We start from the raw sequence: 12654 nt of genomic DNA, 5'->3' as shown, positions 1-12654 counted from the left end.
CCCCTCCTTCATGCGGGAGGTGGCTCTGCAGGGCCCGCAGGACGATGGCAGCGAACAAGGCCCCCTCCTCTGCCTGGTTGGGTCCCGCACCCTGCTAGACCCAAACATTCTCCGATGCCCCATAGACTGGACCACTGCGTGCATTTCTTCTAGAATAATCTTCCCAAAGCACATTCATAGCATTTCCCGCCTGTGCCTGACCGCCTCCTCTGAAGGCCCGGATCCCCTCTGACGCCGTCCACGCTGCAGGTAGCGCACGAGCACGGGCCCCACCTCCAGTGACTCCACAGCTGGGACCCTGTCCCCATGTCACTCCCTTCACCTGACTTGTTCCCCCACATCTGTCCCTGCGGAACGACCCATCGGTTTTAGGTCTTAAGACACCTTCGCCTCACCGTGGTCATTACCGTCAGACAAACACCCCCTTCAAACAGGCCGTCTGTTTCCTGTGGGTGTTCTGACAACACACAGTCACCTCCTCACTCGGTCCTTGTCCCAGCCCTCACAGAGCAGCAGTGACTGTGGGACACGGCAGAACTCGGGGACACACGGGGGCAGGAGGGCAGGAGCTTGGTCAGGTCGCCCCCTCCCTCTCCCTGCAGCCCCTCCCTCCAGCCCCTCCCTCCTGCCTCTTCCTCCCACAGAGACCTGTGGGCCCCAGGGCACCTGCTCTCCCTGGTCCCTGGTCCCTGGGCAGCAGGTGGGCACACCTTTGAGACCAGGACCTCAGGTCACCCACCAGAACTGTCCCAGTCAAGAGCTGGAGAGGAAAGAGGGAGCAGGGGCCCTCGGGGGTTGTCCTGGGGACACAGGGGACCCACTCACCAGGCTGGAAGAGGGCCATCTTCCACTCTGGAAGGAAGGAGACACAGACAAGGAAAGGTCACTCTTTCTGTCCCCCCACCCACTGTCCTCACTGAGCCTCTTCTCTCTCCTCTCCTCAGTCCCCTCCAACGTCCACTCCCCTCATCTGCAGCTCTGCGGGCCAGGCTGAACCCTCTCCCAGTGCTGGGCTTCCCCCCATCACGCTGGGGCCGTGGGGACACGACCAGGCTGTGCCGGTGTGGGCATGGGTGTCAGCAGGGTGAGGGGACACTGTGTGTGGTCCTCTCTGAGTGACCAGACAGGAGGGGGTGGTGCAGACACAGAGAATGAGCCTCTGAGCTGGATGGGGTGACCTCTCACCCAGCAGAGAAATGGTTTAATTACTTCACACAGAAGTGCCAGGAAACCGGAGAGCATCAGACTCACTCACCTGCGTAGACCTGAGACCGCTCCTCACCTGCAATGGAGACAGACGGTCACCTGAACTGTCATTTCTGAGTCGGTTCCTTTCTGTCTCTTGTGCCCCCCCGTCATCTCCCTGTGTGCCCCCCACCCTCCCCACCTCTCCCTCTGCCTGGTCCCTCCCTGGCTCCCCCTCCTCTTTCCATCAGCTGCAGCTCAGGACCCCCAGGCGCCCTGCACGGGCTGTCCCAGGGTCACCGCACAGCTGTCCTGTCTGTGCAGTAGTCACCTCACATCCAGGGTTTCACTTTACAAAGTTTCAGTTACCTTCTGTCAACCCTTGTAGGAAAGTGTTAAATGGAAAATTCCAGAAATAAACAATTCATAAGTTTTAAATTTCACATCACTCTGAGCAGCATCATGAGATCTTCTTGTGCCGTCCCCGCCGCCCTGCGCCCTCACGCACCAACCCCTAGTCCGACCCATCTACCCTGGGGATCTCCCCCACCCACTTTAGTCCCTGAGGAGCGTCTCTGTGCCAGATGGACAGTCGCAGCATCACAGCGCTGGTGTTCAAGTCACCCGTATTTTTCTTAATAACGGCCCCAAAGCACAAGAGCAGTGACGCTGGCAATGCTGGTGTGTGTGCCAGCATTGTTTTTATTTGCACCAAACTGACGCCATGGGCTAGGGGAGCAAGATCTCAAATGCTCCTGAGAATAAATGTTGCAGCTTATTTTATGCATTTGAATTTAAGGAGGGGCCATATTTTGTTTACTGTTTTTGTTTTCCTTTTTTTTTTTAAAGAATAATTCTAACATCTGAAATAAGCCAATTATGTTTGTTAACATCAACCGCTCTATCTATGGGAGAAATTAACTACTGACAAATGGGAGTTTTCCCACCATCTCTGCTGAGCCGGGCTTGGCGATGTGCACCTAAGAATTCCGGCAAACTTTGCAGCGGTAACTAGGCCAGCGTCTGCTGAGAGAGAGCTCCCCGTGTGCCCGGCCGGCGTCTTGCTCAGCACGCCGCACCTGTCAACTCACAGCAAGCCTATGAGGTCGGCGAGGAAAGGATAAATTCCAGCTTTCCCTCAACAAATGGTCACCCTGAATTCTCGGGCAGCCCCAGCCCTGCAGACCCCTTCCCGTCCGAGCGGCTGAGGGTCCTAACTCAGCCCTTGGGTGCTGATTTTCTGAGAGCCCAGGCTGCGCGCCTCCAACACGCCCCGCCCCCGGGTCCCTAGCTTTCCCCACTCCACTCCGGAGCGACCGATAAAAACAACGGAAGTCCTCCAAGTGCCTATTCTTTTTGTGTAAACACGGAGAAACCTTGGTAAGAAGAGCAATGAAATAGAATCGGAAGAAGTGCAAACTGAAGCGAGTCGGAGGCAGAGGGAATCAGGGATTGGTTGGAGGAAGGAGCCAGGCCTGTCTCCATCCAGCTGCGTGGGTCACACCAAACACCGAAAACTAATTCCATAGACCAGGTGGACAGATTTCAGGAGCCTGGGCCCTACAGGACCTCGTGGCGCAACGGTAGCGCGTCTGACTCCAGATCAGAAGGTTGCGTGTTCAAATCACGTCGGGGTCAGTGGTGTTGCTTTTTTTTATTTCCTTTTTTTACTGCCTTGGGGTGAGGGGCGTTGGTCTGTAAAGTTAAATCCTATGCAGAAACGAAAACGTGCCTTTCCTTCTTCTCTGACCTTGGATGCCCTCCTTAAACACCTTAACAAAGTGAGTAAATAGGCAAGAATGCAAAACATACAATATTGTTATTGTATTTGAAGGGCTTATTTCTGGGTCCATAGAGACGTTTTGTGCTCTTTCATTGCAAACATCCTGAATTTCACTCGTCACCAGCTCGTCCAGCCCTCCCGGGCCTCCTTCCACCCTCACTCCTGCGCAGGAGGAGCCGGTCTGCCGCCGTCTCCGTCTCTGGAACCAGACCTCCGACCGCTCAGCGGCGCCTCCCGCGCAGCTGCGTCCGCCCCTGCCTCCACGCCAGAGAGGTAACGCAGCCGCAGAAACCCCCACCCGCGAGCTCAGGTTGTAGGGGACAAACCAGTACACCAGAAAGTTAATCCTCTGGGCTAGAAGGTCCGGGAACACTATGGTTAAAAAACTCCATTTTTTTAAGTGCAGAAATCTGCGTTTTTTTCCTCACCTGGGCTTCAAGAATACGCCCCTCCCCCAACAGATTATGAACCATCTATCACATTACAGCATGGAAAAAAAGGGAAGGCATGTTTATTTCGTCAGAGTTTACTGTTTTGTGTAATTTAGAATGACTTTAAAACGACGTTTGGGATGTCAGCAGACATTTTGTTACAGGTGTGATGCCCACGCTCACACAGTACCAGGTGTGGCTCACCATGCCTTTGTGCTTTTCCCATTTCTTACTAACTCTTTTCTTAGGAGTTAGTTCAAGCCCACTGCTATCGTATTACAAAAGACAGATCACTGATCTGGAAAAAGGAGAAAAAAGAAAGCACACTTCGTTCTGAAAGTTGGAAAAGACCCAAGAGGAAAAAAAAAGTCAAACCAAACACAATCTGAATATTAACTACAAAAAGTGCACTTGTAGTAGCAGAGTGGCGCAGCGGAAGCGTGCTGGGCCCATAACCCAGAGGTCGATGGATCGAAACCATCCTCTGCTAGGTTGTCCTTATGTTTCTCCTCCAGAATAGACAATATGAGGCTCTTAGAGCTCCCATGGGGACCATTAGAGCAGAGACCCCAGAGAGAACTGACCCTTTTGTTACAAGTCACAAATCTTGTGAAATGTTTGAGTCTTTAAATTACCCGTATGTACTTTATATTTTATTGTTTACACTATTACAGAGGCCCCACCTTCCTCCTTGCCCCTCCCCCACCCTGCCCTCACCATCCCCCCTTTCCTTTGACCATCCCCACACGGTCGTTGGTGTCTGTGGGCCGCGCATATATGTTTCTTGGCCAAGCCCTTCATCTTCTCTCATCCAGTCTCCCCTCCCCACTTTTTACCTTTATATAAAAAGGCTAACAACCTTTTCACACAAAATAAAAACCCAACAAAATTCGCTATCTACTATGTGTATATCCTCTTTAGTGAGGTGTCTAAGTCTTTGCCCCCCTTTTAAGCATATGAAAATGTCAGGAGAGAAATGCAAATTAAAACAACAATGTGATACCGGACACACCTATGAGAATGTCCAAACTCTAAAACACTGGCAACATGGAGTGCTGTGAGGCTGTGGAGCGACCGAAACCCTCAGTCATTGCTGGTGGGAGGGCAACACGGTGCAGCCACTGGGAAGACAGTTTGGTGGTTTCCTGGAAAACTAAACAAACTCTTACCGTAAGACCCAGCTATCGCACTCCTTGTCATTTACACAAAGGACTTGACATTTATGTCCATGCAGAATCCCGCCCACAGCTGTTGAGAGCACCTTTATTCATAATGGCCACAACTTCCATGCAGTCAAATACACTTCAGCGACGGAGAAATAAACTCATACACCCAGACAATGGAATATCATTCATCTCTATAAATAAGTGAGCTACTCAATCATGAAAAGAGGTGGAGGGAACTTAAGTGCGTATTAATAAATGAAAGAAGCCAATCAGAAAGGGGACACATTGCAGACAAAACCACGGAGACAGTAAAGTGCAGGGGTGCGCGGGAGAGAGTATGGACAGGCGAGCACGGAGGGTTTTTTGGGCAGTGAGTATGCTCTGCATGACACCATACAGATGGATATGTGTCCGTACATTTGTCCAAGCCCATGGGATGTGCACCAGCAGGGGTGAACTTGAGTCAGAACTGTGGCCTTGGAGTGATGATGATGTGTCAGTATAGGTTCATCAGCTGTAGTAAATGTACCACTCCAGTGGGGGGTGCCAATGTTGGGGGAGGCTGTGCATCTGCACCTCCCTCTCAATTCTGTTGTGAAGCTATGTCCGCTCTTAAAACCTAAGTTGAGAGAAAGTGTTTTGAAGATCGGTCAGTGTTGAAAACGATGTAATGATGTGATTTAAAGAAAATCTATGTATGTAAAAGAAGAGTTGTGAACTATAAGCTGGAGCCTATATTATTAACATTTTTGCCATTTTATATAAAAGGCATAACATCAAATTTAAAAATTAAATTAAATTTAAAATATACATAACACAGAAGCCCAGGAACAAGAGGAATTTCAAAGGACATAAGCAAACAAACCAAAAAAAAAAAAAAAGACCAAAGCTAGCAGGTGTCAAATAGGGAATCTTCTGACCCATAATCGGACATGTTATCCATTGCAGCACTGGCCCTCCTGAATATTGTATAAGACTTACTTACACATTTAGAAAAGGAAGTAGGAGAATTATTTGTTGTTCTAAATATGAGTATGTGCTGTGAGTGCAGTTAGGGGGTTAAGGGATCAAGCAAAAATGAGAAAGCATTCATAGACATGGACTCCATTGTGGTAATTGCGGGGAGGGGGGAGTATAACAGGGACAAATGGGAATGGAAAAAATACAGTAGAAATAAATTTTAAAAAATAAACATGAGTATATGAATTCTTTTCCTTCAATTTGCTTTTCCTCTGGCTACCAGAATTTCGAAGCCTGAAACCTCAAAATTGAAACACGAGTACTGTGGGTTTCCTTTGTGAAAAAACCCAGCTGCCGTAGTCGGCAGGATTCGAACCTGCGCGGGGAAACCCCAATGGATTTCTAGTCCATCGCCTTAACCACTCGGCCACAACTACAGGTGAAGAATATGACCCAAGGTCCTTCAGCTTATGATTTATCATTTATTCTACGCTCATTCAGGATTCAGCGATAAGAAGACAAGACAAAGGATATCATACCATGTCTTGTCAATGAAACTGGAGAAGAATCAACCAACTTTAATTCTAGCATGTGGTAAGCTGAGAATGACTCTTTGGATCTTTCCTGGAAAACAAATCAGCGGTATGTTACAATAACTTTAAATAATCTGGCAAGGACATTCCTTACAGAGAAACACTGTGCTTCTTCAAACACCTAATGCAGTGCCTGGAATATGGTAAAGGCTCAAGAAATGGCAGCTGCTATAGTCACCATTGGTTTTAAATTCAAGAATGAGGACCCAATAAAATATTCCATGGGGAAGGCTGTCTCTTGTCTCTTCATAAAGCCCAAAATATTTTAAAACAGCAGACAGAATATTTTTTTATTAGTGTGCAAGTGGGGGACTCTGTGTTTCATCAGTAGGTCCATTCTATGAGCAGAAGAAGGCTAGGGCATGATCGATAAATCCCTGCTTATGTGCTGATGGATTGGAAACCATCTGCAGCCCAGATTTCTCCTCTGGGTCCAGAACACACAATTGCTCTGGTTATTTCTTTTTCTGTCTTTATGGACCTCTCAAACGCCATACTTTCCAAATGGAATGCTCCATCTTTCTTTCTGAACTCGACCCTCCTCCAATAACCCAAATTTTTGAAAGAAGCACCCAGATCAACCTCCTCATTATTTCTCTAATCTGACTCTTTTTTTCCCCTCAAGCCTCAGGCCCGTTTTCTCAGACCAGGCTGTGGAATGAATTCTACTGAAGCTCAAATGTGAAGGATGTGTGGAAGTGAGCCCAGAGGGAGAGGGGGTTAGAACATGAGAGAAAATGCAGAAAGTTCTGTCTTGCTGGAGCATTGCTTTTGTCGGAGGGGCAGCAGCGAGCGATAACACCAGAGATGCAGCTGGGGGCTGTTCATGTAGGTGGGGCTCTGTCAGCATTAACTGGGGTGTCCATCTGAGAATGCAAATATGCTTGGGTCTTGTCCCCTTTACAGGTACTCTGGTCTACAGGGAAGATCACCAATGGCACAGGAGGCCCTCACCGTGGGCGTCCGTCTGTCTGACCTTCTCAGCCCCCTCTCTGGCTGCCCTGTCAGGGGGGCTGGAGCTCCTGAGGCAAGAAGGCTCTGCCCTGCCTCACTGGCCTGGTTTCTTCGTGTGAACCCTCTGTCTCCTGGGAGCCCTGTGCTCTTCCTTCCGGGCCTTTGTTTATGCAGGACAACTTCGGCCAAGTCTTTTTTTTATTTAATTTAAACTTTTATTATGAAAAAAATTAAACATAAAAAGTGGAGAGGATAGGGAATTCTCTACGCACCCACTACCCATATTAAACAGTAGTTAACATTTTTACCATATTGCTCTTAACATGTAAACACGTCTTACATACTCAAGATACTGTGATCACAAGTAAAAAATCTAGTGTTTCTTTATGAAAACATCTGACATCCGTTTCTTATTCAAGGGCCTCTGATATGTCTTTTGGAGCCAGTTTTTCTAACTAGATCCAATCAAAGTTCCTTTACCGAATTTGGCTGTAATGTTTCCTTAATGCCTTTTAGTTTTCAACGGTCTGCCAGCTTTGCTGTTGTTGTTGTTGTTGTTGTTTTGACATTGACTTGTTAAAACGTCCGAGCCAGTGGCCTCGTAGAATGTCTCACATTCTGGATTTGTTCTCACTGTTCCTTCATGGCAACTTTTCATTCATTCTTCAGCTCTAAACTAGAGGTCCAGTACCAATGACTGACGAGATGCCTTTAGTTGATTAGACTGGATTCAGGTGAAAACTTCTGGGTTGGCACCTGTACTTGATCCAGTACTTCTCGGGGATCTGTCTTTTTGCAGTTCGCAAGGGATCTTGGGTCGGCCCTTTGACACCCCGAACAGATTGTTTCCCGATCATCCTCTCCTAAGAAGGATAAGGCCCCCACGGCTTTTGAAAGCCCTGGGTCTGTTGTGGTTTTTCTGGGAATCGCAGCGGGTGAGTTTCTAGTTCCACCATTTCCGTACGTTTGTTGAAGGGGACTTTTGTCAAACTTATCGACTTTGTTCCTGCCCTTCTCTGCCCCAGTCTTTCCTAGAGGCCCCCAGGAGGCTGTACAACACCCCCATTATGACAATCTTGGGTACAGGTGGGTGGGCGCTAAAAGGTGAGCGGGCAGGGGGAACTCGAGGCCCACACGTTGTAGTTCTCAGGCTCGAGCGCGCAAGGGCCTGGCTCCGACAGCTGGTGAAACCCAGGCCCCCAACCCGCACCCACGAGGGTCCTCGCCTTGCAGCTGGAGCGAAGGTCTGGCGGGGAAGCTTGCGTGTCTAAGAAGCATCCACGCGCTGCCTCTGGTCCGTGGAGCAGATTTTGGGTAGCGACGCCTGGAAAAAGGGACTCCGGTGATGTGACGGAGAGACGGAGAAATAGATACTTGGAGAGGGGGAAAGAAACAAAGGAAGGGACGTGGAGGAGAAACGCGTGGAGGAGAAACTGCTAAGGTGGAAAAAGATTTCTGACTTCAAAAAGATGTTAAAGGAAACAACCACGAAGGGATTCGAACCCTCAATCTTCTGATCCGAAGTCAGACGCCTTATCCATTAGGCCACGTGGTCCCCTTGGAGGAACTGGTGTGTGGGTAGAAAATTTGTTGGAATAATCTCGGAGCCCTAACTGCAATGGGAGCCAAGACACTATTGCCAGCCGAGGTGTCTCCGACGCCTCGAAAATCTTACAGTCTAATCGGGGAAACAAGCTGAACCGAACGGTAAAAATGCTGTAAAGTCACGACGCTCGGTGACTAGGGGTAACAGGGTGCTCTGCCTTTGCGTGGGGGTCGGGCAGGGAGGCCACGGCGAGCGAGAAGCACGGAGGCGAGGGGGGAGGCGAGGGGGGAGCCGGGCCGCTTTGTCTCCCAGGGACCCCGGCGCGGGGCAGGGCTCCCAGGAAAAGGTCGAGGGGTAAGCACAGGGTTTACTTTTGCGCACTTCAGAAGTCACACCGAAAGCAACTCTGGAACATTAATTCCAACAGGACAAAAAGTCGAGGAGGTAGCAGCAACACCATCTGGTGATCTGGAAATCCGACTGAGGGGGGCCAGTTGGTTTGTCAGACCCGAGACAGCTGACCCCCCAAAACGGGCCGAGTGGGCAGAGCAAAGCGGCGGTCGCACTTGCACCACACGCTCGTGCTCACCCCGCGCCAGGCTCGGGAGCTGTCCGCAGCAGCTCCGCCTGGAAACGGCCTGCTAGGAGCCGAACCTGTCCCCGCCCCCAGCCCCGCCCCCTCCCTAACCTCCGGGACCTCACACCCTGGGACGGCTTTTGCAGAGGTCAGTCAAGTGGAACGAGGTCAAATGGGTGGGCCCTAACCCAAGATGACTGGCGTCTTTATGACACGAGCACGAGATTAGGACACAGACACACACAGAGAGAGAGAGAGAGAGAGAGAGGGAGAGAGAGAGAGAGAGAAGACGGCCCACTACACACCTGTTGAGAAGGTTGATCCAGGACTTCCAGCCTCCGGAAGTGTGAGAAGGTGAGTTTGCTGCCTGCGCCCCCAGTCTGTGGACTCAGTTACGCAGCCCTGGCAAGCAGCTACACCTGTGCCTGCCCCGTCCTGGAGGGAGACTGACTGCACGTTTCCTTTCTCGAGAGAGAAGACTATCGGGTCTCTAAGCTGGGGCAGAGGTTCTCAAACGTTTTCCCGGAGGGCCTGTCCAAACCCAGCCTGCCGGGCCACCCGCGACTTAGTGAACCCCGGGGCCCGGGTGTGGCGGGATCTGCATGGCTAACCAGCCTCCAGCTCAGGCCGACGCTCGGGGTCCCGGAGGCACCTTTGGAGAACGACCGCGGGAAGACCACCCACGGGGCTGGTGGGAAAAGCTGCGACCAGCACATCCAAGCTCTTTTCTTGCTGTGAACCGAGTGGCACGCGCTCGCTCGCTGCGGAGACCAGAAGGCCCGCGGACACCCCTGAGCGCGCGCGCGCGCCGCGTTCGCTGGGCGCCCGAGGACCGGCAGGTGGCGCGCCGGCGGCGGGGCGGGCCCGTGCGTGCGCGCCCGCGGGGGAGCGCCCGCGCCCGCGGAGCCGGGAGTCCGGCGAACCTGCAGGAAAAGCCGCGGCGCCAGCGGTGCCAGCGGCGCAGCGGCTCTCGCTCCGCTGTCACTGCGGAGGTAACCCAGGACGTGCGCGGCTGTCCTCCGAACAGGACGACGTCCACGTTAGAGGCCTCGACGCTTTCCCCCTTCGGAGCGTTGGGGCTGATGTTGAATCTGGTCAGTATCTTCAACAACGAAGCGCTGGCGAGGCCATGAGTACTGTCTTGGGGAGAAAAACGGTCAAATCTACCAAGAAAGAGAAATAAATCTTTACATCCTGGGGAGCGGGAGGGAGAAAGCAGTGTTTGAGGGAGAAGGAAAACTACTCAAATCTGACTTGAGAAGAGAAAAACGGCTGCTCTCCGGTGGCCTCGTGGCGCAACGGTAGCGCGTCTGACTCCAGATCAGAAGGTTGCGTGTTCAAATCACGTCGGGGTCAGCTGTCATTGCAGTTTTGGGGGAAAATGGTAAACGCTGTCCTCTCTGCCGCCAAGCAGTGCACAGTCTCCTGGTTTCCATTTGTCCTCTGAGGCTTCTTTTCGCGTTTTCTAGCCGCCGAGGACCCTCCCCTTCGAGGCTGGCTCCGGCTCCGTGCTCCTGGCTTCCCGACAGCCCCTTGGCCTGTCTCCCCGGGCCACTTCCTGCGTCCTGCTCAGCGGCACTCCCAGCCCTGTTCCTCCGGAGCCGGCAGCCTGGCGCCTCCCTGGACGTGGCTTCCCAGTCCGATCAGGGATTCTGCGGAGCTGCCTCTCCTCGAACGTTACATCCCGTTTCTCCTCTTCTCCCCACGGCCTCAAGGGCCTCCTGCCAGCACTGTTTCTAACTCTTCCAGGGTGTCCTCCTGCTCAGTTATATCGGTGTCCTTACCAGGCCTGTTTTTACACAACAAATTGCAAATCTTATCCTCACATTCCCCTGCGAATAGCAAAAGAACCAAATGTGTGGATTAACCCTCTATCGTTCGGGCGCTTCTTTCTGTTTCTCAAAAGCATGTCTCTCCTTCGGAGGACAGGGCGTTGCCCCAGCGCTCCCCTCTGTGGGGAATGCTCGCCCTGGTCCCCTGCTTGATTCAGACCCTCACCCTCCAGTGGTCAACCTAAACAAGACGCCAGCTGCTCCTGGTAACCTTTCCTTCAGCTTTAGACAAGGCCCTTCTACCGTGGGCTCCCAGGCCTTTACCTCAGACATGTAGTACGTCCCCCCAAATCAGCCACACCCCTGCAGAGGGCTGATCAAGTTTATTCATACATGGGGACCCACGGAATGGAGGCCTCCCCAGCGGCCTTGCCCACGTCCTTCACAGGATCTACATCTAAGTCAGCTTGAACTTGCCAGAAGCTGTGAAACCAACAGCACATCCTAGAAGAAATTAGCTTTTAGTTAAGACCATTAAATTAGTCCTCCCAAGAGTAGTAGCGACATTGTTAGGCAGTCATGCCCTGTGGCCTGCATGTCTAGCTGGTAGGAACAGTTTACTTTGCGTGAGATAACAAGGATGTAGCCTGTTAAGCACAGGATGTATAGCTCTGCTCCCCCCCCCTGCCCCCATGGTCTTAAGGTAACATCACTGACGCACAATCCCAAGACGTCTTGCAGACCTTTGTGAGCAGGAAAGACCACCTGGCCACAATCAAGAAGACCCCACACAGGATGCGGCCAAGAGCTAAATAAAACAGATTAAGAAAATTGTTGAAGCTGGCACAGGAATTGACCAATCAGCACAGTTCACGACCCTGAATCCCTAACTCAGGATCAGACATGATATTTTGCCTTTAGCCGACACCCCCCAACCCCACTGTAGTCATCAAGAGCTCCAGTTTTTAGGTGACAGCTTCCCGTTCTCCTTTCGTGGCACCCTGCAGTGACACCACTCTAACTCTCCATGGCAGTCCTGCCTGTTCAGTGTTTGCCTCCACTGCACGCTGCATTGCACAGCTGTTGGAGAAAGCGACACTAGTTGCAATCCTTCTACTCAGTGTCCTTAGCTCACTGTGCCCTGCAAAGGAAGAACGCGATTCGGGAAGCAGTGACCCACGCAGAAAAGCCCCAGTAGTGTTCTGATTAGGAGACAAAGGCAAGGGGTATTTGTGAGAAAGGGAAGGGGAACAAGGACGTCATTAGAAGGAAAGAGTTGCTATTGGTGTAGATGACATAACATCATAAAATAACATAGTTGATGTTATTTTAAAGAATGTTTTTAATTTTTGGCCTAGTAGTCACAAGTCCAGTAGTCATAATATCTGCTTTCTTGTTATTCTTGCAAAACAATTTTTTGCGGGGCACAAGGTTGCTTTAGGCCCAGTGCAAAGGTTATTTTGCCCTGTCTTGACATCCAAAGATTTGAGACGTAAAATGTGCAAGGCGGTTCCTCTGGGACGGCAGCTTGGGCTCTCTTTTATTGTTACTGTTATTATTTTGCAAAATGTAAAAGTCTCTTACAAAAAGGTAACTTCCACTTGGCTTTTAGATCTCCTGTGTCTGCTGTTTCTAAAAAATTATCGGTGTAAAATAACCCTATGTCACAGAGGTGTATTTTGGGATG

General features: G+C 51.0%; 5 non-coding genes across 5 annotated transcripts; 3 read left to right on the top strand and 2 right to left on the bottom strand.

Annotated features, from left to right (window-relative positions):
* The first annotated feature begins 2751 nt into the window (after positions 1 to 2751).
* On the top strand, positions 2752 to 2823 carry TRNAW-CCA. The gene has a single exon. It is a non-coding gene; the product is annotated as a tRNA-Trp (tRNA).
* A 994-nt stretch (positions 2824 to 3817) lies between these two features.
* Positions 3818 to 3889, top strand: TRNAM-CAU. The gene has a single exon. It is a non-coding gene; the product is annotated as a tRNA-Met (tRNA).
* Positions 3890 to 5880: 1991 nt separating this feature from the next.
* On the bottom strand, positions 5881 to 5962 carry TRNAS-AGA. Its single transcript has one exon. It is a non-coding gene; the product is annotated as a tRNA-Ser (tRNA).
* Positions 5963 to 8554: 2592 nt separating this feature from the next.
* On the bottom strand, positions 8555 to 8627 carry TRNAR-UCG. The gene has a single exon. It is a non-coding gene; the product is annotated as a tRNA-Arg (tRNA).
* Positions 8628 to 10479: 1852 nt separating this feature from the next.
* On the top strand, positions 10480 to 10551 carry TRNAW-CCA. Its single transcript has one exon. It is a non-coding gene; the product is annotated as a tRNA-Trp (tRNA).
* Positions 10552 to 12654: the final 2103 nt, after the last annotated feature.

Source organism: Phyllostomus hastatus, unplaced genomic scaffold, assembly GCF_019186645.2.
Source record: "Phyllostomus hastatus isolate PE091 unplaced genomic scaffold, TTU_PhHast_1.1 phas_scaffold_216, whole genome shotgun sequence".
NCBI lineage: Eukaryota > Metazoa > Chordata > Mammalia > Chiroptera > Phyllostomidae > Phyllostomus > Phyllostomus hastatus.
The sequence above is the reverse complement of the archived record's forward strand: the minus strand, read 5'-3'. Positions and strand labels throughout refer to the sequence as shown.